This window comes from Phaenicophaeus curvirostris, chromosome 7 (assembly GCF_032191515.1).
Source record: "Phaenicophaeus curvirostris isolate KB17595 chromosome 7, BPBGC_Pcur_1.0, whole genome shotgun sequence".
NCBI classification, from domain to species: Eukaryota; Metazoa; Chordata; class Aves; order Cuculiformes; family Cuculidae; genus Phaenicophaeus; species Phaenicophaeus curvirostris.
Genome location: NC_091398.1, coordinates 6,424,635 through 6,449,711, shown reverse-complemented (window position 1 = coordinate 6,449,711; position 25,077 = coordinate 6,424,635).

Genomic DNA, 25,077 nt, shown 5'->3' with positions numbered 1-25,077 from the left:
CACATCTTCTCATAGCTCGCTGAAGGAGTCTGTTACTTCCTATGGTGCTGGTGAAATGCCGAACCAGCTATCTCCTTCTGAACCGATCTGCAGAATAATGTGCCTTCCCCTCCTCTGGATGGGATGTTCAGTGGAACAGCTTTGGATGGTATGTTCAGATGGTATGCATGCTGCTGTAACAGTGTGGAAAGCCTTCAGGGAGGGGTGATTGGAATGTGCTAAAGAGGCCAATGGCCAGCTTCTGGATCTTTGCTTTTTGGACCCAACCTTTTTTTTCTCATAGAATCATAGAGTGCTTTGGGTTGGAAGGGTCCTGAAAGATTATCTAATTCCAACCCCCCTGCTATGGGCAGGGACACCTCCTACTGGATCAGGCTGCTCAAGGCCCCATCCAACCTGGCCCTGAACACCTCCAGGGATGGGACAGCCACAGCTTCCCTGGGTGACCTGAACCAGAGCCTCACCACCCTCATTGTGAAGAATTTCCTCCTTATATCTAGTGTAAATCTGCTCCTCTCCAATTTATAGCCATCATCTAGAGTTCAGGGCTTGGGTAGGGTTTGTGTAACCCATGTATTCTAGCACCTTCCTATTGACTGCACCTCATTCTGAAGACGACTGAGAAGAGTTCAATTTAAAACGCAATAGTGATGTTTGGCTCCAAGTAAGAGCCTGACCATTCTGCTGGAAGGATTAGTCTGTTGATATTTTGCTTTAGCAGGGGAGGTTTCCACAATGCTATCCAGCTGAGCCTGCTCATACCAAGATATTGGCATGTTGCTCTTCAGGCTATAAACTTCCAGGAATTTGTAGGTGGAAATCTGACTTGCTTGCATTATCAGAGCCTGATGATGGTGTTGGTGAATACAGAGTGTGCTGCTCAAGCTGTGCTCCGCTAGCACGGGAACCTCAAGTTTAATAACAGCTTTGGAGTCAACTGGAGAGCAGCTATTGTTCTTGCGGCTTTTTCATGCATATATTACTTCAAGGTTTCCCCCTCCTTTCAGCTTAAGTGCTTGGGGATAGAGGAACGAGGAAAGCAGGCTGCCAGTGCTTAATGTGTATTTCTTGGAGTAAATGTATTAGTTTATTTTGTTTAAACCAGTTTATTGCAAATGAAGAGCAGCTGTGGGTTTTGCGATGATTTTTTTTTGGAAATATGGGGTCATCTTCCTATGATTTCATAGCATGCTTGCTATAGAAAAAAATCTAATATTAAATAATTTCAAAATAGTTAGACTCAGCCATCTTTTTCACTTCCTGATCTGGGCATCCCTAAGTATCTTCTTTGATGAACCTGGCCAGAGAGGAGTTTGGGGAGTTACATAGTAGTGCTGTTGTTCGGGTTTGTGCACTCTTCTCCCTGAGAGAAGATGGCAAGGTTGTTCCTTTTCGGACCATAGCACCCTAAGTGAGTATGCTGTACAGTCAGGGAAAGAGCAGAATTCAAGGGATAATGAAAAATAGATAAGATTCCACCTCTTTGGAGACTGGTTGGCAGGGAGGATTTTTGCTTGGATTTACTGGAGGTATTCATCAAGTAGAAGATATCATTGTGATTTGGGATAGATGACAGCAAGTATCAATTTTATAGCACATAGTTTCTGAACAGGCTGCCCAGGGAAGTGGTGGAGTCACATTCCATGGAGATGTTTAAAAGATGGGTGGATGAGGTGCTCAGGGACATGGTTTAGTGATTGATGGGAATGGTTGGACTCGATGATCCAGTGGGTCCTTTCCAACCTGGTTAATCTATGATTCTGTGATTCTATGAAGTGATTGCTAGTGCCCTGTTAGGCAGAAGATGGCCTGGTGATTCATTTATGAGAGCTGTCTCAATTAGTTCTCAAAAAATGGAGTACTGGTTGCTTACTGATGCTGGGTAAATGCTGTGATGGCCTGTGGTACCTCCTCGGTGTGGGTGAGACGCTGACTGCCTAGTTGTATACGCTCAGCTGTTGTCCCTTGCTGAGAGCTCAAACCCTTCGGCATGGCTCTTTATTGCTGGGAGAGTGGCAGAGTTCCCTGTGTCTGTGCGTGCTGGTCTCCTTCCTGGGTTTTAGCATAGCTCTATTGCATGGTGGCTGCAGACACCCCAAAACAAAGGAACAGACCCTGAGTATTTTGAGGGAGGAACATAATCAGCCAATCTGGCACAGCACTTTTGTAAGCCTGGCAAATCAACCCTGACAAACATAAACAGCTCTTCAGGGTGAAATGTTGCTTTTCAGCTTCAGAAATCTGCTGGCCGAGCTCTCTGCCAAAGCGTGGCATGAATGAAGTGCCCTATATTTTCTTCATCTCCTGTTCCACCCGTCTTCTGCAAAAGGGAGATAACCGCTAGGTCTGCGGGGCCAGCCCATGGTCTGCCGACTCGGGAGCCTCGGTGGTCGTTGCTCTCTGCAGGCAGAGCCACCCTGGGCACAGGAGATGTGGCAGCCCTCCCTCGGCCACACAGCACTTCTCAAAGCTCTTTCGGTAAGCAGATCCAAAGGGAGCTGAAGCCATGGCTGCTGTGATATCAACAAAGCCTCGACGGAGCCTGAGACTCATCTCCAGATGCCTCCTGCAAGGAACCTCCATGAACTTGTGCAAAATCTGCTGGGGAAATGGGGCAATTTGCTTCCTGGGGTTAATAGGACCCTTCCCGAATGCTCTGCCACCACCAGCTCGGCTGTGTGCACCCAGGCTCTCAGCCCTGAAGTTCGGGAATGCCGCCTTCTAACTTTTGACCTCCCACACTACTCTCATTCCAAGAAACAATGCCCTAAATCTGCTTGCAATGACAGCTTGCTGATTCCTCCGGCACGGCTTGTTAAAAGATCTGAATCTACTAATAGGAACTGGCCTGATAAAAGCGACTTTTTTTACCTCCCCACTTAGCAGCTATATGCAGCCCGGGGAATCTAGAAATTAAATTGGCTTTTTTTCAAGCCTCTTCTATGCAACAGAAATGGGACCCCTGCAGTGCAGTGCAGTGTTTCCAATTATATTTTGGGGCATGTTGCTAATTTTTGGCAGACAGAGAGAAACAGGCCAGGCAAATAGCAGGTGGCAGGCTGTTCTCATATTTTACCAGGAGCATGGGGGAAGGGAGAGGGGAGAAGGAACTGAGCTCTCTGCCAAGAAATGTGACCTCACGCTAGTGTGAGCAGAATAGTTTTGGCACCTGCCTGAGGATGGAGGGCTGGGAGGGGATGGCTGGGCCCGTTTGCATCCCCTCCTGCTGGGAATGCACATGCATGCAAACAGGACTAAAATAAACATGCTTGGGCAACGGCAGCAGCCAGGTCTGGAGTTGGGCACCTCTTGGTCATGCATTGTTCCACCAAGACTAACCAGCATCACGGTGTGGACTCAGGCTGCTGATATCATCTCCATCTCTCTGCTGCTACATATTGCTCTCCTCTGCCTTCACCACAGAGTCAGAAAAAAAAAATATTGGCTTTTGTTCATTCATTTATTCATAACACAGCTAATGGATTCAAGGTGGCGCTGTCTCCAGAGGGCCTGGTTGATTTTTCAAAGCTATTACACAATCTGCATCTCTGTGCATGTGTATGTGGAGTGAGGGTATTAATAACCAGAAGCTGGTACCCAGGACCTGTGCATAGAATCATAGAATCACCAGGTTGGAAGAGACTCACTGGATCATCGAGTCCAACCATTCCTATCAAACACTAAACCATGTCCCTCAGCACGTCGTCCACCCGTGCCTCAAACACCAGGGAAGGTGACTCAAACACCTCCCTGGGCAGCCTCTAACAGTGCCCAATGACCCTTTCTGTGAAATTTTTTTTCCTAATGTTCAGTCTGAACCTCCCCTGGTGGAGCTTGAGGCCATTCTCTCTTGTCCTGTCCCCTGTCACTTGGGAGGAGAGGCCAGCTCCCTCCTCTCCACAACCTCCTTTCAGGTAGTTGTAGAGTCTTCTGCGCTCAGGACAGTGGCACGGAGACATGAAGTTTTAGGGGTCAGAAATGTTGCTGTGTTAGAAAAGAGCAGTCAGAGCTGGTCTGTGTTCACACGGGCCAGGAGCGGAGCACCTGCCTTGTCCCAGCAATATGCCAGCCCAAGGAGGAAAAGCACCAAAACTCAGCATGGGAGTTTCAAAATGCTTAATTTAGAAAATAAATCCCAAAATCAAATTTTGAAAACCATGAATGAGGGTTCCAAGGTATCTTTATTCCAGGTCAATTTTCTTGGGCTGGGTATACATTGAAGCTTGAGGGTATGAATTTTGTTACAATTGCTGGATTTCATTGTACAGCAGTGAATTCACTGGAGAAAACCAGAAGTTTCTCCTTCTGAAAAGGCTGAAACTAGAGATTAGAGATGGAAAAGATTTTCCTGTAGAGGAAAATCTTGGGGGAAGTGCGTGTGATGTTGCCAAATATTTTGTTTTGTTGGAATTGCATCTTTTATAGGGAACTAGACTTACTGGAGGTTTATTTCAAGACACCTTTGCTGCTGTGCTCTTTTGTCAGAGGTCATTGATGGAGTGTCATGGTGACATTGAGTATGAGCTTTGTCCCTCCATGGAGTGGTATGGGGTAAGTATGACTGGCCTTGTTTTCCTGTCCCTATGGGAAAACCGTTCTGCAGGTCTTCTGCTGGACCTCTATGAACTATTCTTGGAGGTCTACAGGGGCTTGCAAAGCAGCGATTTCCCTAGGGTGCACTCACCTGTGCTTTGTCATTGAGGCTCATCCCCTTGTAGCTGGTGGTGCTTCACCCTTCCTGGCCATGGAAGTGCCCCAATAAGCAGGTTCTCAGCAGTTCAGCTTCACCCATAGCTGTACCTATTCAGACACTGACATTTTATTCTCAGCCTCCTTCTGCTGCTGCTGTTTTGCCACAGGGACAAGCCCAGATATTTTTGGCACGAATGCTAATGTTCTTGAAATGTCTTTCAGCTGATAGCAAGCCAGCTAGTTAGGGACTTACAAGATCTTTGGTGACCTTATTTCAGAAGCAAATTGTCAGGGTTTCAACCTGTTAATTTGTTTTCTTGTAACCTGCCTGAAGGGCTTGGAAACTGGGACCCTGGTTGTCTTAAACCTTGGCAGTGTGCTTTCAGGAGGAGGGCTGCCTGAGGATGGAGGGATATTCGTAATGGATTGTTCCACTGCTAATGGGAGTGTGGTTAATATATTGCAACCCTTATGTTAAACATTGTCTGATCACATGTCTGGAATTAGATGTCAAGCAATTTGCCATTAGACCTTCTGTGCAGTGATGGGCTAAATTGAGCTCTTGGTTTCATTGGTGTAAGCTCAGAAATGCTCTATTGACTCCACCTGAGGCGTGCTGGAGAAAAAGGTTGGTTCAATGCTTTTTTTATCTGTCTCCTGTAATCCATTCACTGTCAGAGCTAAGAGGCAGTGTTGGGTTATGTATGTGGCCCATGCAGAGTCCTGTGAAGGGAAGCCGGTCTCTTTTCATGCTAGATTCTACCTTTAAAGAGCTGAAAACCTCCTGAAAATCCATAGCCCATCTGCTTTGGCTTTGGTCAGGCAGATCTGCCATATTATATCGCGTCCATACTGGGGCAAATCATGCCTCTGACAATGTCAAATCTTACTTTTTATGAGACTTCTCACTTGCAACAGCAGCAGTAAATGAGAGGTGAATGTTCTGCACTCAACACCAGTAATGTATTGTCTGTCCTTGATGCCCTGGGCAGGTGTCTAGTCCTTCCTATTGCCCCTGGGCAGGACCAATTTTATGTAAGTAATTGCTGACAGGTCTTTGCGGAGTCTCTATGCTCTTCCAAGGCATCATCTCACAGTGCATTGCTGCCCTTCTCAATAAAGATTTTTCGGTCATGTTTAGCCTGGTTTATCTTTGCTGTTGTTGTGTGAAGACATAGAATGCTTAATGATTACATCTGAATTAACCCTACAGTGATTACATCTGAATTCCCAGTACTTAAAGGGGGCCTCCCCCTTAAAGGGTCCTATAAGAAACATGGGGACAGACTTTTTTTGCAAGGCCTGTTGTGACAGGGCAAGGAGTAACGGTTTTAAACTAAGGGAGGGTAGGTTTAGACTGGATAGAAGGAAGAAATTCTTTACAATGAGGGTGGTGAAACACTGGCAGAGGTTTCCCAGGGAGGCAATGGAGTCCCCTTCCCTGCAAACATTCAAGGTCAGGTTGGATGGAGCTCTAAGCAGCCTGATCTGGTTAAAGATGTCCCTGCTCCTGCAGCGGGGGCTGGGCTAGATGATCTGTAAAGGTCTCTTCAAACCTAAAGCATTCTATGATTCCTTGATTCTATAATGGTTCTATGAATTGGCCCCACGACAAGGTGCCTTTTGCCTAGAAACAGCAGTGCGCCACAGAAGGGGGAAAATGCCAGTCTAGAAAAGGTCTTCCAGCAAGACTTACTGCCATGGGACACTGAAGGCTTTTCCATATGTCCCTTATCTACCCTGCTGTTGTTGGGAGGCCAGTTCTACCCCAGCTGTGAGGCCTGCTGCACGTCTGGACAGCACAGAGATTGCGGGACAGGATAGGCTGTCAGTCCGCTCCATTTCCTATCTCTGAGTAGCATGGACTAAACTCTTTAAGACTACCTAAATAGCACGCTGACCCCAGTGCCTGTGACATGACCTGAAACCTTGTGACGCAGTAGGAGGGATTGTGTTACAATTACCTCAAGGAGCTATTTGTCATGTCTATATAATGTAAATCATAGAATCATAGGATGGTTGGGATTGGAAGAGACCAGAAAGACCATCCAGTTCCAATCCCCCTGCCATAGGCAGGGACAAATCCCACTAGACCATGTTGCTCAAAGCCTCATCTGACCTGGCCTTGAACACCTTCAGGGATGGGGCAGCTACAACCTCTCTGGACAACCTGTGCCAGGGCCTCACCACCCTCCCAAGAAAAAAATTTCTTCATGATATCTCATCTAAATCTCCCCTCTCTCACCTTAAAACCGTTCCCCTCATCCTATCCCTGCACTCCCTGATAAAGGCCCCCTCCCCTGCTTTCCTGTAGCCCCCTTTATGTATTGGAAGGCTGCTCTAAGGTCTCCCCAGAACCTTCTCTTCCCCAGGCTGAAGAACCTCAACTCTCTCAGCCTGTCCTCACATGGGAGGTGCTCCAGCCCTCAGTTCATCTTGGCCTCCTCTGGACTAACTCTAACAGATCCAAGCCCATCCTGTGCTGAGGACTCCAGTACTGAATGCAGAGCTACCTGTGAGGTCTCATGTGATCGGAGTAGATGGGAAGAATCCCCTCCCTTGACCTGCTGGTTACACCTTTTCCTGATAAAGGTGAGGTGCTTCGAAAACATTTTGGGAGAAGCAGTATATTCTCCCAATTCCTCTACCCAACGAAGGTCTTCGTAGGGTAGGATGTAAGGTATCTCTTCCTCTGTCCCCATGACTTGCAAATCCTTACCAATTTTGCAAAGTAAAATGGGAATTGGGTAACTCCCTACACACAGGCTTCTTTTTGTTTTGTTTTGTTGTGTTTTTTTTCTCAAACTGTGATTAAAAACACGAAAGCTTCAGCTCTGCTGTCTGTAAATTGTGTGCCTATGTTTATGTTGGCATTTGAACTAGAAACAAGTTGTCTTCATTATGAACCAAAATGAGATTGGTGGGGGTGAGGAGGGGAACATACCCCTGGAATGATAACAGCTAAGCACTTGCACACTAATAAATTTAGGTGTTAATGTCTTGTTTTTGTGCTGTTTGGTTGCCATAGAGATGGGCGGCATGAACTAATGCGTTTGTTGTGAGAAGTTCAATACACATTTGCCAAATGTTCTGTTTCTCTAGATACCTCTCTGCTTTTTCCCATGCTATCGAGCAAAAGGCTTTGGAGCCAAAGCCCTTTTGCTCTCCGTGCACCGAGAGTGAGTGGTCTCTGGGAGAGAGGATCCCAGAAAACGGGGCTTGCTGCAGGTTCCGCAGAGCTGCTAAAATAGGTGCAGGAAACATTGGGGAGCAGCACTGTTTACAGCGTATCCCTGCGAGGCTATTTTGGAAACTGGCATATGTATTTATAGCATAAATTCCACAAAAGGCTGCAGATCAGTGTCAGTATGAAGAGGACAAGTAAGGGGAAGTGCCTACCTTGGGAAGTGGCACAGGTGGAGACCAAAATTTCTCCTCCCACTCCAGGAGGACCTGCAGCACAGACCCCTGGTGCATCCACTGGGAAGAAACATGCCCGGGCTGATCTGCCTTGCTTTCGGAATGAACGTGGTACACCTCTGGTTTGGAGTGCTTGCTTGTTCCTTCTGCCTGGGGCTCATCCAGAGCTTAAAACAGACCTCTGTGACTTGGGTCCTATCCTGCTGGGGTGTTGCTGGTGAGCTGGTGCTTCTGAGTTGGATGTTTCCATGTGATGACATCTGAGGTTTAGTAGCAGGCCATTTGGAGAGCTCTTCTTGATTCTGGGTGTAAATTTAGCTAATCCTCAGGACAGAGCATAGCTTTCAGGATTTACTTTTAAAGACCCAAAGAGATTGTTATTGTGTTCTATACACTGCAGGCCAAGGATACCAGGAGAAATGACTCCAAGATGTGTGTAACGGGCATCAGTTTTCCCAGACCTTTACTTCTTCTGGAGGAGACACATGCACCCATTTCATTCCTGCACAGTTTCCATTGCTCAGCTTAGCTGACGTACAGAAAGTCTCATTAGGAAATCATGTTTGTTCACAGAACATTCACCACGAGCACTTTTCTTTTGATAGACTGAACAATAAAATAAATCGGTGATTATTGTTTGGAACAATGACTTCCCTGTTCCTGTTTTGTGATAAATCTCATCTCAACTTTGTTTACCAAGTAGTATTTTTACTTTAAGGTTGGAGTCTCTCTCTGTCAAATCACCCAGCTGCAAGCAGCCAAAAGAGGCCCTGACTCATTCATCTCTTCTGCAAAGGCAGTGATGTTCCAGGGAGTTGTGGACAACACTGGGACAAGCACTGAGGCGTGGGGAAAGTGATAGAAGAGGCGAAGAAAATGCTACTGGGCAAGTGGCCTTGCAGGGAAAATGAAACCAATGAGATGTTGCTTTTGTGGGTATCCAACACCAGCTTGAGTGCCCTCTGATGCCAGCTGGGAGGTGTCTGTCAGAAGGGGGGACTAAGCCTGTGCAGATCTGTGTGATCCTCCTGGCAATTTTGACTTAGCCCCAGATTTATGTGTCTTTTCACACAGTAGTCACTGATAATTCATGGAAAATTCACTGACTTTTGTCAGACCCTTCTCACTCCCTGTCACAATGTACATGTTATCTTATTAAAAAAAGGGAATAAAGCAAAATCCAAAGCCCTGAACAAATTTTTATTTTCCAAAGCTAAATATTTGGTGGCTGCTAAGCACTAAGATCAAAGGATTTTTTTGCCAAAAGATTCTTTTCCAAAACCTCCTTTTTGAAGTTGGTTCTTGGTTGTTTTTTTTTTTAAAAAAAACAAACTGGTTTTCCCCCACCTCTATTTTTATGTAGATATTTGTCTGTGTAATTTATGCTAAGCTCATCACAGAATGTCTGGAAAGCTTTATCCAAAATGAAAATGTGCCTTGTTTTAAAAGCCATTTACTTCTGTTTGAAAACGTTGATGAGATTTGTCCACATTTGAGGAGTGTGCTTTGTGGTGGGGAAGATTTTCCATATCTCCTGGCAAAGATCAGTGCACTTTGATAATATGTCAATTGATTCACTAACTGATGGGAAGGTGATGGGGTGGAGATTGGTCTGATCCTGTCCATTGGCTGGTTTTAGAGCATCTTGGTTTGTTATTCAGCTCTGTGGCTGCTTGGGAGTCCTGTGTGCAGTCTCACATGCCTGTATCCCTTGTAGGGATGTGGGATGCTGGCCTCAACATTTCTCTGTGCCACACCATGCTGGAGCTGGGAGTCACCAGCGTGAGCAGCCCCGTTGAATAATCAGGTCAGCATTAACGATGAACAGTCAAGCAGGGAGCGGACACAATATTTAAGGAACAAAGATCAGGTGTAGATATGGCTGACAGCAAAATGAACTGTGGCTGATAGCAAAATAAACTGTGGGTTGTGTGAACTAGTGCTGGGTGATCTCAAGGGCTGTGTGGTTATTCTGGCTGTGTCTGTGTTTTGGGTAGCGATGCGAATTCCAGTGATGGGGGGTCTTTTGAGATGGCTGGGGATGATGCTGGCTGCTGGCATGTCCATAACCTGGAGGAGCAAGTAGACTAGCACAAACAGAACTGCCCTCTCAGCTTGTGTGGCTGCACGTGCAGCAGCAGTGCCCATGCGTGATGCAGCTGGCAAGGCTAGCAAAGCAGAAGGCTCGCAGAAGGACCTTGGACTGAAAACCTTCTAGGGGCAAATGCTGTGCCAGTGCCCTGTATCCTGCTCTCAGGATGCTGTGGGGAATTGGAAACCGAAGATGGGTTGTGCTGGGCTCAGTCTGCGTTCCCTCAGCGCGCTGGGCTGCAGGGCTCACTCCCATGGGAGTTTTGCTCAAGCAGTTTTAAAGCAAGACCTCTAGAATCAGCAGCTTTCCCAGGATAAAAGGCTAATTAACTTTTGTTGAAAGTGAGAATGGAGTGAACCATATAACAGGACAATTCTGGATGCCAATCGACCAAATGCTGATCTTTCAGGTACGTACACCTAGCTTGCTTTCACTTTCCCAGCTCATCTTACAGAAATTAAAGAAAAGCGATGCTACTACCTGAGGGTAGCCCTCTTGTTTCTTTTCAATGGGACCTTTCAGAACACTCATTACTATGTCAGTGGCTTGTGAGGGTTATGTGTATTCAAGGTGTTATGTGAAACTTCTGATCCTGTCTCCTTCAGTTCAGAAACTTCTAGTGGTAGCACATTTCCTGGGATGTAGGGGAACTTACTTTGGAGGGAGAAAGGAGAGGAAATGGGGAAATAACTGATTTGTCAGGAAACTTGGCTTGAGTTATTTAACCATTTTTTTAGGCTGATTGGAAAACGACTGTCCATGCACAAAGCAGAGACTTCACTCTGCACTGGTTGGGTGGAATTGAAGAAGAGTCCTTTTCATAATTTTTTAAAGAAGTAGAAATGGGGCAAGACATGACTGATAGCCTAAAAAGGAAAGACCTGAGGTATCTGATAGGCCTGGACTCACGGGAGTGTCCTAAAACACAAGTTAGTCTCTTGAGGTCTCTGCTACACCAAGAGTAACAGCAAACCAAGAAGTGTCACTCCTTGTAAGGCCCTAAATGAAACTGTAGACCAATTATTTGCAATGGCTTGAGGAAAGGTTATGATGAGTAGGTTAGAAGTGACCTGCACTTTTAAAATACCTTTAATATAAATATATTATAAAATTATGTAAACCAAAACTGCCTGGTCATGCTAGACCTCAGCCAACACTTTGACTTACTTTTGATGTCAGATGAGCACCTAATAAACTTAATTAAAGTTTAATTAGTGTAAGTAGGCTAAATGCGGTAGGTCAGCAGGCATAGCACAAACTAAAATACTGTTGGCAATAGTCAACCTGAAATAAAAACCGGGAAAACTGTCTTCTTAAAAGTAAATACCTTTAAGGGACTGGTTTAGACTCGCTGTTTTGTCCTTCAGTGGTGGTTTTTTTTCCTTTTCTTTCCCCAGGCAACACTGACCAATTAAGAGCAAAGCCTGTTTTCTCACATCAGTGAAAAAAGTCAGGTTTTGTCCTTCACTTTCTTGCAGCACTGTGCTTTGGAATTTCCCTTGAAACAGTTTTCTTGAGTCTTGGCATATGACACAGAGAGGTATGTCTCACTGTTTTCTGCTCCTCTTTTCTTTCAATAAAGTCCTGGATGGTGAGTGCTGTGGTTAGACATCCCAGATGAGTTTATTAAAGATCTGATAACCACTTATTAAAGGGCGTAAGTGAAATTCAGCAGCACATCACTGGTCTTGCTGGCTGTCATTGTCCTTCACAGCCAAGGATGATGCTTCCTTGACTTTGAAATGAAATTTGGAATTAATTTGGTTATTTCAGCATGCAGATGACTGTGTTGGACTATGTCATCTAACCTTTTTGTCCTAAAACTAACTGTGCTGCTGATTGGGTGTTGTTAGGCAAGCACAATTAAGCTGACAAGGTCCGTTGATGCATCCTTAGCCTGTTTGACTGCTTCTGTATGAAGGTGTGATCTTGCTGTTCAACACAGCTTGTGGACAACAACATACTGAAAGGAAGCTTGCCCATGTGAGACCTTGTTTTTCCAGTAGGTAGCGCTGTCTCATGTGATGGGCAAGGACTACATCAAGGAGCAACTACAGCTGAACCCAACAACACCAACCAAGAAAATTATTCCAGTTAAGTTGTGCTTTCCTTCAAGTGTTTTTTTTGGACTGGAATGTGGAGCTGCCTATTGTACCACACCAACTCATCCCTCTGTGTGTGGACACACCAATCACTTGGCCACTGCTCACCTGGTGTGCTGCAGGGCACCACTGCTTGCTGTTGCACCTCTCCTCGAGAGGCCACGGGCTGCCTCCACGTGGAACTTATCTCGCTCAGGAGGTAATTGGTACCCAGGATGCAAGATACCAGGGAGAGAGAGTCTAATTTGATAGGGTTGCCAGGTTCAAAACCCCACTCTGAATCAGGTCCACCAAGAATACACTTTCTTCTTTCTTGGATCAGAAATTCCACTCTGACCATGAGACCAAGTGCTGGTAAGTCACAGTATTTTGCAGTCAGCTCTAGCAAAGATTCAGCTTGTTTCTTATTTTATCTGTCTTGATTTGATCATCCCTAAAAATAATCTGCAATGCAAGATACCGCAGTGCTGAATTCCCCAGCTGAGCAAGTGGAACATGTTGAGAGGGCTTCTTGGATAAAAGTCCTAGGAGAGGAGCCAAAAGCAAAAGTCAGGCTAAAGTTTAGGAGCATCCTAAACTGGAGAAAGTTAACCTCTCACAAAAAGCCACTGTTCTCATGGGACTTTATTAGGCACTGGAAGAGGCAATGCAAGTTTTGGACTCAACTGCAGTTAAGCTGGAGGGAATGTGAAATGCCCTCCGGGATCATATAAAGTCTGGGAAAATTGAGGGGAGTAGGAAATATTCAGGGCAATGGTCTCAGACACAACAAATGAAATCCTCTGCCCCCAAAAGCCATGTGTCAGACACAGGCTAAACATCCCAGTGACCAAAGTCTGCTCTTGTAATATGCTAAAGCTTTCTTGTTGAGTCATTATCAAGAAGAATAAGCAACAACCAGGAGACTGGCAAAATACATGAGCAAGCTACAAAAGAGGAGAAATATGTATTTGTTTGTTTTATTAAGAATAATTGGAGAATTCATAAACAAAGGGAAATGTCAGTGTTCAGAAGATACAAGAAAATGGGTAGTGTGGGATAAGTTCTTTTAAAGTGCTCTTAAACCAAATAACCTCCCCAAGTCAGCTAGTGCTACAGCCAGTTGTATAGAGTCACACATCTATTTCTTATTAATAGTGATCTTATTAATAGTGATGGACAGGTAATGGTGAGCAAGTGATGAGCTGATGCCTAGGATACTGGAAGGTGCTGAAAGGAAAATATAGCCTGAGACGTCAGGTGGAAGCACCAACTTTTCCAGAAAGCCTCCTCTAGCAAGTGAAGACATAAACCCTAGTGGACATCTGACTGTTCCAGATTGAGCAACAGCTACTGAAGTCAAAACCTTGTCCTGCAGGGTACTCGAGGAGCCTTTCCTTACTTCTTATCTGTGTCTTCTTGTATCTTGCCATCAGGGCTCATTTAATTTTGCTGCTGCAAACATCAGTTGACGAGAGCATTCATGCTTCCATCTCCAAACTGTAGTTTTAGCTTCCAACATGCAAGTCTTTTTCCTTTCACTTTCCTTTCCCTTTTCCCTGGGGCTGGGAGGAAGGCAATGGAGACCCTAACTGCATGGGTTTAGGTGCTGAAATTAGCCAGGTCGGGGGATAACCATGGCACCTGTACTCCGTTGGTAAGGCTGGTCATGCTAGCAAGCGCACTGTGGGTTAGGTGCCATTTGCAATCAAGCCTGTTGAGACAGTTCAGGTCTCCTAGAGATTACTGCTTTATTATAACTGCTTTTTCTGCGAAATGTTAGGTCTCTGAGTGCCTGGTAGGAGCCACAGCCCACCTGAGCACATGCAATCTCCTAATGGTGTAGGGAAACAGCAAGAGGTGAAAAAAGACCTTCTTATATCTAGAAAGCTGCAGGGACTTTCAGTGGTCTGGGCTGGGACGCTTGCCTCCATTTCCTACCCAGGAATCACATATTCATTCAGTTTGGTCAAGGGAATATTTAATTTTCTTGTGTGAAACAGAGCAACTTTGAGAAGAGGGATATTGTGGTTTGAGCTAAATTAGAGTCAATTTAGTGATTAACTCAGTTGCTGTAAGTAACTTCATTCTCCCAAAACTAACTGCACGTTTTTGAGGCCGTGTTCCTTGCTGAAAGTGATAACACAGGGCATTCTTGTGCAAAAAGGCCAATGCTTGTACTTAACCAAGGCCATTCTCACTGGCAAAAAGGAGCTGCACCTGCAGGGAAGGGGGTGAATAGGGCTGGTGACCCTCAACTGACTTACAGAGTATTCCATCCCATATACATCATACTCGGTATAAACTTCAGAGATCATTAGGGTCTCACTGTCCTCTGCGATGGGTGATGTCCAGCTCATCTGTCTGGTTGTTCCTGATCCCACATCCATGTGTTCCTGAATCCAGTTCCCTCCTGGCCTTGGATTCATTCCCTCATGTCTGCCCTACAGTATTTTTGGTGACATATAGTCATTGAGGGGTGGAGGCAGGACCTCATGTATTTTTAAATATTTTATTAATTTTCTGATTATTTTCATTATTATTCTTGTTGTTATCATTTCATTAAGCTGTAGATTTAGTTTCCAACCTGTAAGATTTTTTTTCCTCTCATTTCTCTCTCCCCTTTCCCTGTTTGGTGGTGGTGGGGAAGAGATTCTGGAGGCTCAACTGCATGGTCTTAACTGCCAAAATTTGGCTGTGTGGGACTAAACCATGACAAGGGACTAATGCATCCCTGTTGGCAGTGTGCCTAGAAAATGGTCAAGATGAGGCATTTTCTGTGAACACAGACTGATGTTCATTTACGACTGCTTATTATTGCCATCTGCCTCAAACCCAGACATGTGAGTGCTTTAAGATGAGCTGTGCAGTCCCCTGATTTCTAAGTGGCTTCCATCAACCCTTGTGCTCATCATGAAATGTGGCTTCCTAATAGGGCTGTCATCAGAAAGTGGCCTCCACAGCCGGACACAAGGTCATTTGCTTCTTAATGATGTGCTCGAAAGATAAGGCAAGCCTGGTGCCAGCCTTGAAAATCCATCCTGAGACTTGGATTGCTTTTGAAACTGGTTGAAATCCCAAAATCAGCAGCTGAACGCAAGGTACAGGAACTCCTGGAAGAACAGGGTAAAGTAATCAGAACATTTTTATCTAGAAAACATCATGATGTTGTGCCTCTTTTAATTTGTCCTAAATGTTTTTCTCTCAAGTGAAACCAATTTGTCGTATATCTGCAAAAGGTTTGGTTCAGTCTTGCAAACAATGTTTGTGTTTCACATCAGTTTAATCCCTCCAAAAACATGTGGAAAAACATAGCCTGCTCTCTTCTTGTCCTTTATATCCTGCTGCTTACCACTTTCTTTAATATCTTGATGAAAATCAAAAAGTAGTTTCTCCTTGGAGAGAAATCTCTGAAGTTCAGAGGGATTGGGCTGAGGACAACTGAATTGAAGAAGGAAAAGAAAATTAACAATTTTTCTTTCTGTGGACCATAGAATCATAGAATGGCTTGTGTTGGAAGGGACCTGCCAACCCCCTGCCATAGGCAGGGACATCCTCCACTAGATCAGGCTTCTCAAAGCCCCATCCAACCTGGCCTTGAACACCTCCAGGGACAGGGCAACCACCACTTCTCTAGGCAACCTGTGCCAGTTCCTCACCACCCTCACAGGAAAATATTTCTTCTTGATATCTTACCTAAATCTTGCCTCATTCAGTTTAAAACTGTTTCCCCTTGTCCTATCCCTGCACTCCCTGATCAAAAGCCCCTCCCCAGCTTTCCTGTAGCCCCTTTCATTACTGGAAGCTGCTCTAAGGTCTCCCTGGAGCCTTCTCTAGGTTGAACAAACCTGATTCTCTCAGGCTTTCCTCACATGGGAGGTGCTCCAGCCCTCAGATCACCTTCGTGTCCCTCAATCAAGGACAAGGGAACAGCCAGTGCTGGTGGTGACAGGGCGAGGCCGGTGCTTCCTGAGTCTTTTGGAGTTATTAGGGAGAGAAAATCCTGTAACATGCCAATTGAAATTTCCACTGCCAGTCCTGGAGAGCTTGCAGAGACATGTGAAATGATACATCCTACTTGTTCTTTTTGGTCAGGCTAAGCAGATATGAGTGAGGTTTTTATAAGGTAAGCAGATTCCCTAGTGAAATGCGTCTTTTTTGAGACGCGTGGCTGGAATCGTACGTTACTCCAAGAAGCCTGCAGTGGATGCACAACCTCCTGAATGTTCCACAAGCAGGTGAAGCATGAGCGTAAGCGTAAACTGCACTTGTGCTTCACATTCTGAACTGCTACAGGCTCCAGACCTCCAGCTGTTTCTGGCCGTGGTGGCTGGGATGCTGGGTGATGGAGCGCTGTGCACTTCAGAAGTATAGCGAGATGGCTCAGTCAAAGGAAGAAACAACGAGTTGGGTTGTTTGCCTTTTCCAGATGGCAGTGTGAAGCGTCGCTGTGTCTTCTTGTGTATCTTGCTTTCTGCTGATTTGATCCTGGCTTTCTGTAGTGTCAAAAGCAAAGACACGTGCATGGTATAGCAGAGTTATTCAGGTTTAGAGAGTAATCGGTGCCCTATGCAGAATAGTGACTTTCCATATGTACCCCAGGCCTATTTTTTACTGTATCAATTAAAGGTTAGTAGTAGCCTTCCACTTTTTCATGAGATCATAATCAAACCCCCCTGTGGATAAACCAGGAAAGCAAAGGAAAACACAGTGTGACTGGTATTGTTCTTAAATGAGGTTAAAGGCAACTGAAGGGCATTTGGTATGAAGGGAAATGGTTGTTTCAACCCTGGCAACTGTCAGATCTTTTAACTAAGAAACCTGCTCTGTTGTTAAAAACAGCCACCTGACTGAGTAAACACTGCACTTTCTGAAATGGCTTAATTGTAAAGTGGGGCTTTTCTTCCCTGACAAACATTTTCCAAGGGCAGCAGACTGTTATTTTGTCATGCAGGCCATCCCAGAATGTGACATTTTGGGACGCCTTAAACTTCTTCAGGGGTTGTTCTTCAACTCTTCTTGAAACTCTCTTCAAGCCAGAGGTTAGGTGGGATTTGTCTTAGCATCACTTTGCTGCTTCAGGGCTTTGATCCTCTTATTCACAGTCAACCAGTGCTCCTGGCTTGTCAGGTTGCCATTTAAACCTTCTCGATGTGGGATTGCTGCCGAAGACTAAGTCAAGAGCTCGTTTCAGACAACTATTAAATCCAATAGCAAGCCAGTTCCTTGGAGGACTGGGGCATGTGAAGACACCTTATGATGCAAATGGCACAGATGGGCCACATGGGCATGGCCAAAGCAGACAAGATCCTGTCACAAGCCTCTGGGCTGAGACACTCAGGCTTTTCTCAGCAAGTGAGGACGTTCTGGACCTCTCACCACAAGAAGGATGTTGAGGCTCTGGAGCGAGTCCAGAGAAGAGCAATGAGGCGGGTGAAGGGGCTGGAGAACAGGCCTTATGAGGAGCGGCTGAGAGAGCTGGGGGTGTTTAGCCTGGAGAAGAGGAGGCTGAGGGGAGACCTCATTGCTCTCTACAACTACCTGAAAGGAGGTTGTGGAGAGGAGGGAGCTGGCCTCTTCTACCAAGTGACAGGGAACAGGACGAGAGGGAATGGCCTCAAGCTCCACCAGGGGAGGTTTAGGCTGGACGTTAGGAAAAAATTTTTCATGGAAAGGGTCATTGGGCAGTGGCAGAGGCTGCCCAGGGAGGTGGTTGAGTCACCTTCCCTGGAGGTGTTTAAGGGATGGGTGGATGAGATGCTAAGGGGCATGGTTTAATGTTTGATAGGAATGGTTGGACTTTATGATCTGGTGGGTCTCTTCCAACCTGGTGGGTCTCTTCCAACCTGGAGATTCTATGATGCTATGATTCTGTGTTTCTATGAAAGGATGGGCTTTGCCCTAGCATCCTCAGGCAATGCCCCGCAGGGTGGGTAGCTTTTGGACTACGGATGTAGCAGCCTCCAGCCTGAGCTGTTTTAGCTGGGGAAAACAGCCAAAGGCAGACCCTCCACCTTGCACTGTGGCAGGATGGCTCTTCTCATCTGAGATCTGGTCCACTTACTACACAAAGTAAGAAAGACATGGCCTGGGCAATGTCCTATGCCTGTTGTTAGCTCGACTCACTGTGCCAGCGTGTTTGTGATCTGCCTTCTTACAGAGTTACTGAGAAATAAAAGAGAAATAACAGGAGGCTGTAAAAAAATACAGAACTTAAACTATTGTTTTATTTTAAAATTGGCACATTTCCTTAAAGTATCCAAGAAACAAAAAGCAAAGCAAAAGCTTTCATGTAAAATTAAACATTTCAGATCAGAGGCTTTGCTTTTGAAATCTAGATGAAAAATACGAACTTTACTTTTAGGATTAGCCTAAACCACTTTTTGGTAGGTTTTTTCTTCCTGTTTATAGAAGTGAACAGAAAAGGTGCTCTTTTTTGTTTGACTCTGTAGGTGTGCCTGCCATGCTGAAGATTTGCAAGCTGCAGCTCATCTCTGCTCTGAACTCTGCAGGCTTATCTTGGGGTGGAGGAGTGAAATCCTTGCAGATGTTTGAACCTCCCAGACCACCCTGTTCCTGGGGCAGTGCAGCTCCCACAGCTGTGTTCAACCTGGGCCACGTGGAAGGTGTTTGGGATCCACAATGAGTTGTAACCAAGCAAGATTCATGGTGAGAAAGGATGCTCTGTGTGCCTTTGCTGGTTTCATTGCAGGCTCAACCCCAGCCCCAGTTTAACATCTTTGTGTCCGGGCTTCACACTTGCATTTTATTAACTTGGTTTATTTATTATCCATTCATGACCCAAAAGTGTTTCTCAGTCAATCTTTTTATGAAGGGGCACTAAGCCTTGCAGTGGAAATCCATTATAGCTCTGCTGACTCTCTGGATGGGCTACCTGTGTCCCTCATCTCCACAGGGTTCACTCTTTTATGGTTGGACTAGATGATCCGGTGGGTCTCTTCCAACCAGCTTATTCTATGATTCTATGATTCTATGATTCTATGATCCTTTTCTCCATGACCCAGCAGCTGGGTGGTTTGCTCTGTGCCTACACCCCAGCCAGAAGCAGTACCACACATCCCCTGTCCTACCATGCGTGGGCTTTTGGTAACCATCCCATTTAGAAGCACTGTTTGAGGATCAGTGAGCTAAGCATTGTCCTTTTCCAGCTGCATTGTTTTTTCTACTGCCCTCTCCTTGGTTGGGCACTTACAAGCAAAAAAGGGGTTCTGATTTCAGTACCCAGTTCTCCTGGGCTCTGTAAACCCTTGGCTTCCATTGATCTCATCCTTCTCTGAAACCCCTCGTTCCACCTTCCCTCTAGACAGACTAACCTAGCTTTCTTTTCTTTGCATAGTCTCTGTTTCTTGCCGTCTGCTTGGCACGGGGCCCACCTTGAGTATTGATTTCATTGGTTTCATGCCCTGGATGCCATGTGAACAAGTGCCATCTGTCCTTCTCTAGGATCACATCGCTTTCAGCTAACATGAGGGTGCTGCCTCTTGCTGGAACTGTACCCTGTTAAAATACTCCCCTTCTCTAAAGTGACACTAAACAAAGGTGCAAGACTCTGACACCTGTTGCTTGAATTACCAAGCACCTGCTGACTCAGGATCATCCCACTACTTCTTTAAAGACAGCCTTTAAACCAACTCTACGCAGTTATATGGGCTGCAGCAAGTTCCTTATCTGGAGACTTATAGACATGGGATGGGGTTCAGTTTGGGATTATGAGTTCAGTTTGGGATTATGAGTTCTTTTTTTTAAAAAAAAAAATCTCTCTTCTCACATGGAGGAAGGATGAATACACAGGGACCCCTTTAGTGGTGGAAAGGGTGAGGGAAGTATTAACAGCCCCAGAAATGGCAGGAGAATGAGCATGGGGCAAAACATAAAAGAGAATATTCAAGTAGGAGTGGGAAAAAATGCCTTTGTTGTTGCTTGGGGAGGAGGAAGAACTGGTAGAGAATGTGTTGCCTGATGTGTGCTACCATAGCCGCCTGGATAGGAGCAGTGTCAGCTATCAGCCACCCCATACCTGCTGCGGGCAGCTGCCCACCCCAGTGACAGATGCAGCCATGGGGCTGGCAGCACCTTTTGCCCCCCTGACCAGGACCTTGGCTCCCAACGTCTGCACTGGAGGGAGCCTGGCTTTCATTTTGGACAAAAAAGGAGCCCTGATTGAAGCACAATCAACACAGAGTAGCTGTTCTCTGTGCCCACAGGGGAAGGTTGCATCCGGGAGGGGTGCAGAGCTGTGGGCTGGGGTCTTCCTGGCCCCTTTTCCCCTTCTCTATCACGAGGTCTTATGAGGAGCGGCTGAGAGAGCTGGGGGTGTTTAGCCTGGAGAAGAGGAGGCTGAGGGGAGGCCTTATTGCTCTCTACAACTACCTGAAAGGAGGTTGTGGAGAGGAGGGAGCTGGCCTCTTCTCCCAAGTGACAGGGGACAGGACAAGAGGGAATGGCCTCAAGCTCCACCAGGGGAGGTTTAGGCTGAACATTAGGAAAAAATTTTTCACGGAAAGGGTCATTGGGCACAGTTAGAGGCTGCCCAGGAAGGGGGTTGAGTCACCTTCCCTGGAGGTGTTTAAGTGACGGGTGGACGAGGCGCTGAGGGGCATGGTTTAGTGTTTGATAGGAATGGTTGGGCTCGATGATCCAATGGGTCTCTTCCAACCTAGTGATTAAGGAAAGAGCTGCCCACAGGCAGGAGGGACGGTGCCAGCAGATGGCACTCCAGAATGCACAGTGTTGGCTCACCCACCTCCACCTTCGGTCCAGCATTTTCTGGATAAGTTGTGTTGGGTAGCAGTTAATTTTCTTTTCAGAAATAAAACATAGGTGGTCCTAAGGGCTGGTGCAACCTGGAGTGAGCTGCACCCTGCCAAGCCCCTCGGAAACTCACTTGATTGCTGGGCAAAGCCAGAGCGAGAGAGCAAGGCTTGGTGCTGCGGAAATCTCAGTGTTTCATTCCAGTTCAGAAATGATGGGTTTGAATGAACCAAAGCCAAAATTGGAGTAGTAATTGGTTAAAAGAAAATAGAAACACAAATTAAAAAAAATTAGTCTGCTGTCTGAAAAAGTCAAAGCTGCTTTGAGTGCCCTGGTTTGAGGACAGCTTCCCCTCCTCCCCAAATGGAAACTCTAAAGTGTGCTTTCTGTATTTCAGTTTTGCTCCATTTTTACCCAAAAAAGTGTGTTCATAAGCATTTCTTTGCAGCTAGCAAGCCGGTTCCAGATGTGTTTATCCTGAATGTGCTTATCGGTTCCTGTGTGCCACTTAGTCATAATGAGCTCAAGAGGGAGCTTGCTATGCACCCAGTTCAGAGGATATTACTGTGTGAACCACTGCGCTCAGATACTGCTCGCTGCTGGAGGACAGACTCCAAACAGCTTTGAGCAAAGTGCCTCGCAAACATCCAGGAAATGTCCATTCCTACCCAAGGCCCTGCCCTCATCCCTGAAAGGTGCACCCCGTAAATACAGCCAAATCAATCCTGGCACTTTATTTGTGCAGTACGGAAAGAGCTGCTGTGGGGACCTTGAGTGTTTGAATGTCTTTAGTGTTTTGCGTTTAATTTCTCAGCATTAAAGTACATAAATAGAGGGCTTTGCATTTAATAATTTATTATGCAGTCCAAGAAATACACTAATACCTTTATCAGAATTATGTATGTTGTTCAAAACACAAAAGCAGAAATCACTGAGGAACAGGCAGTCATTAAGGGCTGCTGTTCTCCCTACCTCCTGAATGGCAGCCAATAATCAGCGAGAGAAGCACGATTTTCTCCTAAACAAATGTTTTACTTTTGTGTGTGTGTGATTATATACAATTTTTCTTTTTGTTTCTTTTTAGCAGTCTAAGGAAAGAAAGCAAAAGCTTAAGTGTCTGAGGTGTGATGAAGCATTTTGCTCTGTCCCCTGACATTGCTAAGTGCCAGCTCTATTTCCCCCCTGACTCTTACAAATGCGAGAGTAAGAGAAGGAAATGTAGGGGTTTGGGTTGATAACCCTGATGTGGGAGAGAAATTTCATCTTTGCTGTTCCAGGTTTTCATGGAGGTCTGGTGGCATTAGAGCAAAATAAGGATGCTCAGCAAGATAAACCAACCTCAGCCCAAGAGATTTAGGTGTTTAAGGGACGGGTGGACTAGGCACTGAGGGGCACGTTTTAGTATTTGATAGGAATGGTTGGACTCGATGATCCGATGGGTCTTTTCCAACCTGGTGATTCTATGATTCTATGAATGTTCCTCTAGCATGTAAAGAGACGGTGGAGAAACTTCTGCCTGAGCAGCAGAGGATGGGTTTGTGTGCCATCTACAGAACTTCAACCTAAAGCTTGTTTCTGTAAAACATTTTGGGGACAGGATGTTCTCATGAGTCTTGCACAAAAGCTGGTCCAGCTGTTTCAGCTAAGCTTAAAAGAAGCCTGTCAACACCTGACCCACACGTGCTGTTAAGGACCCCTGAGATCAGGTACCAGGGCTGGGCACAGAGACCTGCGTGATGACAGCCCTGCCCCAGGTTGCACCAGCATGGTTTCGATGAGGAATTTGGCCAGCAACGTTCATCCTACAGTGCATGGAGCAGAGGCAGGGGCAAAAACCACTCAGGAGTGCTCACACATTTGCTGCAGCCAAAATATATTCTGGAAATTACTGCTTGTGACTGTAATTCATTTAGCACAGCCCCAGGCTAAGGAGAAAAATGGAACTGTGCTTCTGAAACTCCCCTAACGGACCTTCTTCTCCAGTCTCCTGTTGCTGATAAAGCCCAACTTCATAAGCCACAGGGGAAATCATAAAACTGATGTCATGATCCCAGTGCTTGAGCCAAAGGCAGTTGAAAATCAACAGAGAGGCTCTCATTGACTCAAATGTGCTGTGAAGCTGGAACTCATGCCATTAAACCTCCATGAGGAAAGACAGTGGGAGGGAAAATGGACTGCAAGTTCTCACTGAAACTGTTCCTTTATTTTCAGTCTCCAGGATCTCTGGGCATGGTCCTTCTGGACGTGCTGCCAGACCATTGAGTACCTCTGTCCCTGCACACCAGGCATCGTCTTCCTGGAGCAAAGTTGAGAACTTTGGTTTTATTCCAGTTTTTACCCATGTCAAAGTCTATTTAATATTAGTTTTGCTGTGGGTTTTTGTTGTTGTTTTGGTCCCACAAATACTTCTAGGGCAGGTCAATACATCTCCCAAGCTACCTGTTTGTTTTGCTTTTGAAGCTTGCAAAACGCAAGGAGATGTTCATCATTCAGTCTGAACATCACTTCCCAGTTAAGACTCAAATGGCAGGAGCGTTAGAGAATATTATTGATAAACAATAAATGTCTGGTGGAGACGCTGATTATTTTCCTGGTACAAAAGGCTGCTGCATCCTATGTGATAATTCCCCTTTCTTTTCCTCCTTGTTGGCTTTGTGTTTTTGTGATTTATTTGTGGGCTGGCAAGTGTCCACAGCCCTGCAGGAAATGGATGTCTGCTATTGTGTTTGGGGGGGCTATATAAACGTGTAATTTTCCCACTACATTAATTATAGAGGTTTCTCCCTCACTGGAGCAGGTCCATGTTTTCTCTGCCCTGTCGGTTTGGAGACAGAGTGTTCTCCTCACACCCCAGACCCAGATGTGGGTATTTATAGGGAACCCGGACTCTGACATCCTCAGCTGAGCCGGGGGAAAGTTAAAGAGCAGGTCATTCCCATTTGCCTGCTTGGCCTGGTCATGAACACTGCAGAGGGGAAACTCACTGGCTTTTTCACCTGATGATAATAGCTCCAGAATAGCAGCATAGGCAGATTTTCTCTGGCTTTTCCTCCCACTGACACTTTCCTCAAGAATAAAAGTGGTTTGCCCTAAGAAAACATCAGTCTTGTTAAGGAAAAGCAATTGTACAGCAGTTTACTTTGGAATAGCTATGCTACTTAATTCCTGACTCCTGGAGATGGACCCAGCTGAACCTGGAGCAAAGAAATGAAACCTGAGGCAAAATTCAGGGTGATTTTATCAGTTTTGTTCAAGAGAAGACTTGGAAGGAGAGGTTGCACTGAGATACACTATCCCAGCTCTGTGTTTGTTTGGCTCTACTCTGTTGACCAGGTCTGAATGGCCTGGAAAACTGTCCATTTTCATTTCTCTCGTATGAAAATGTGGCTAAAATGAGGAAGCCCTTGGTAGAAAATCCACGCACACAAATATGCCCAGCTCTGGAGAAGGCATTTTAAAAATGGATTTTGCCAAAATCTCTGGCTGAAGCAGAGGTTTTGTCCCTTACAAGGCCACTGTGGTGCTTGGTTGCATTTGTAGCTTGTGCTTCCCATCCCACTGGACCCCTCTCTGGTTCCTATGCAGACTGCAGTCCCCTGCAATGCCTCAGGCTTTGCTTTTGGGACAACAGCAGTGGAGCCACATGGCAGGTGTGTGCCTGCAGGTCCATGTGGGAAAGAGCCTGGAAAGAGAGCCCAGGTGCAGAAAGGTATGGGGAAAACACACTATGGGTTCACAGGTCCTACCTTGCAGCCTGCCAGACTCCAAAACCTGGATTTCAGGGCTGATAGGGCTTTTTTGTCCTTGGTGGCTGAACTAACATGTGGTTTCTGTTCATCTCCTGCATAACACATGCCCTTTTTACGGGCTGAAATGTGTTCTGTGTTTGCCAGGTGCTCTGGAGAGGATTTGCTGTAGCTGGTCACTGTTTCAAGGGTTTATTGATCTGTAGCGCAGGAAATTCTCTCACGTTACTTACATGCTGGAGCTGTGCACTGAGATGCTTAGAAAGCCCCCAAC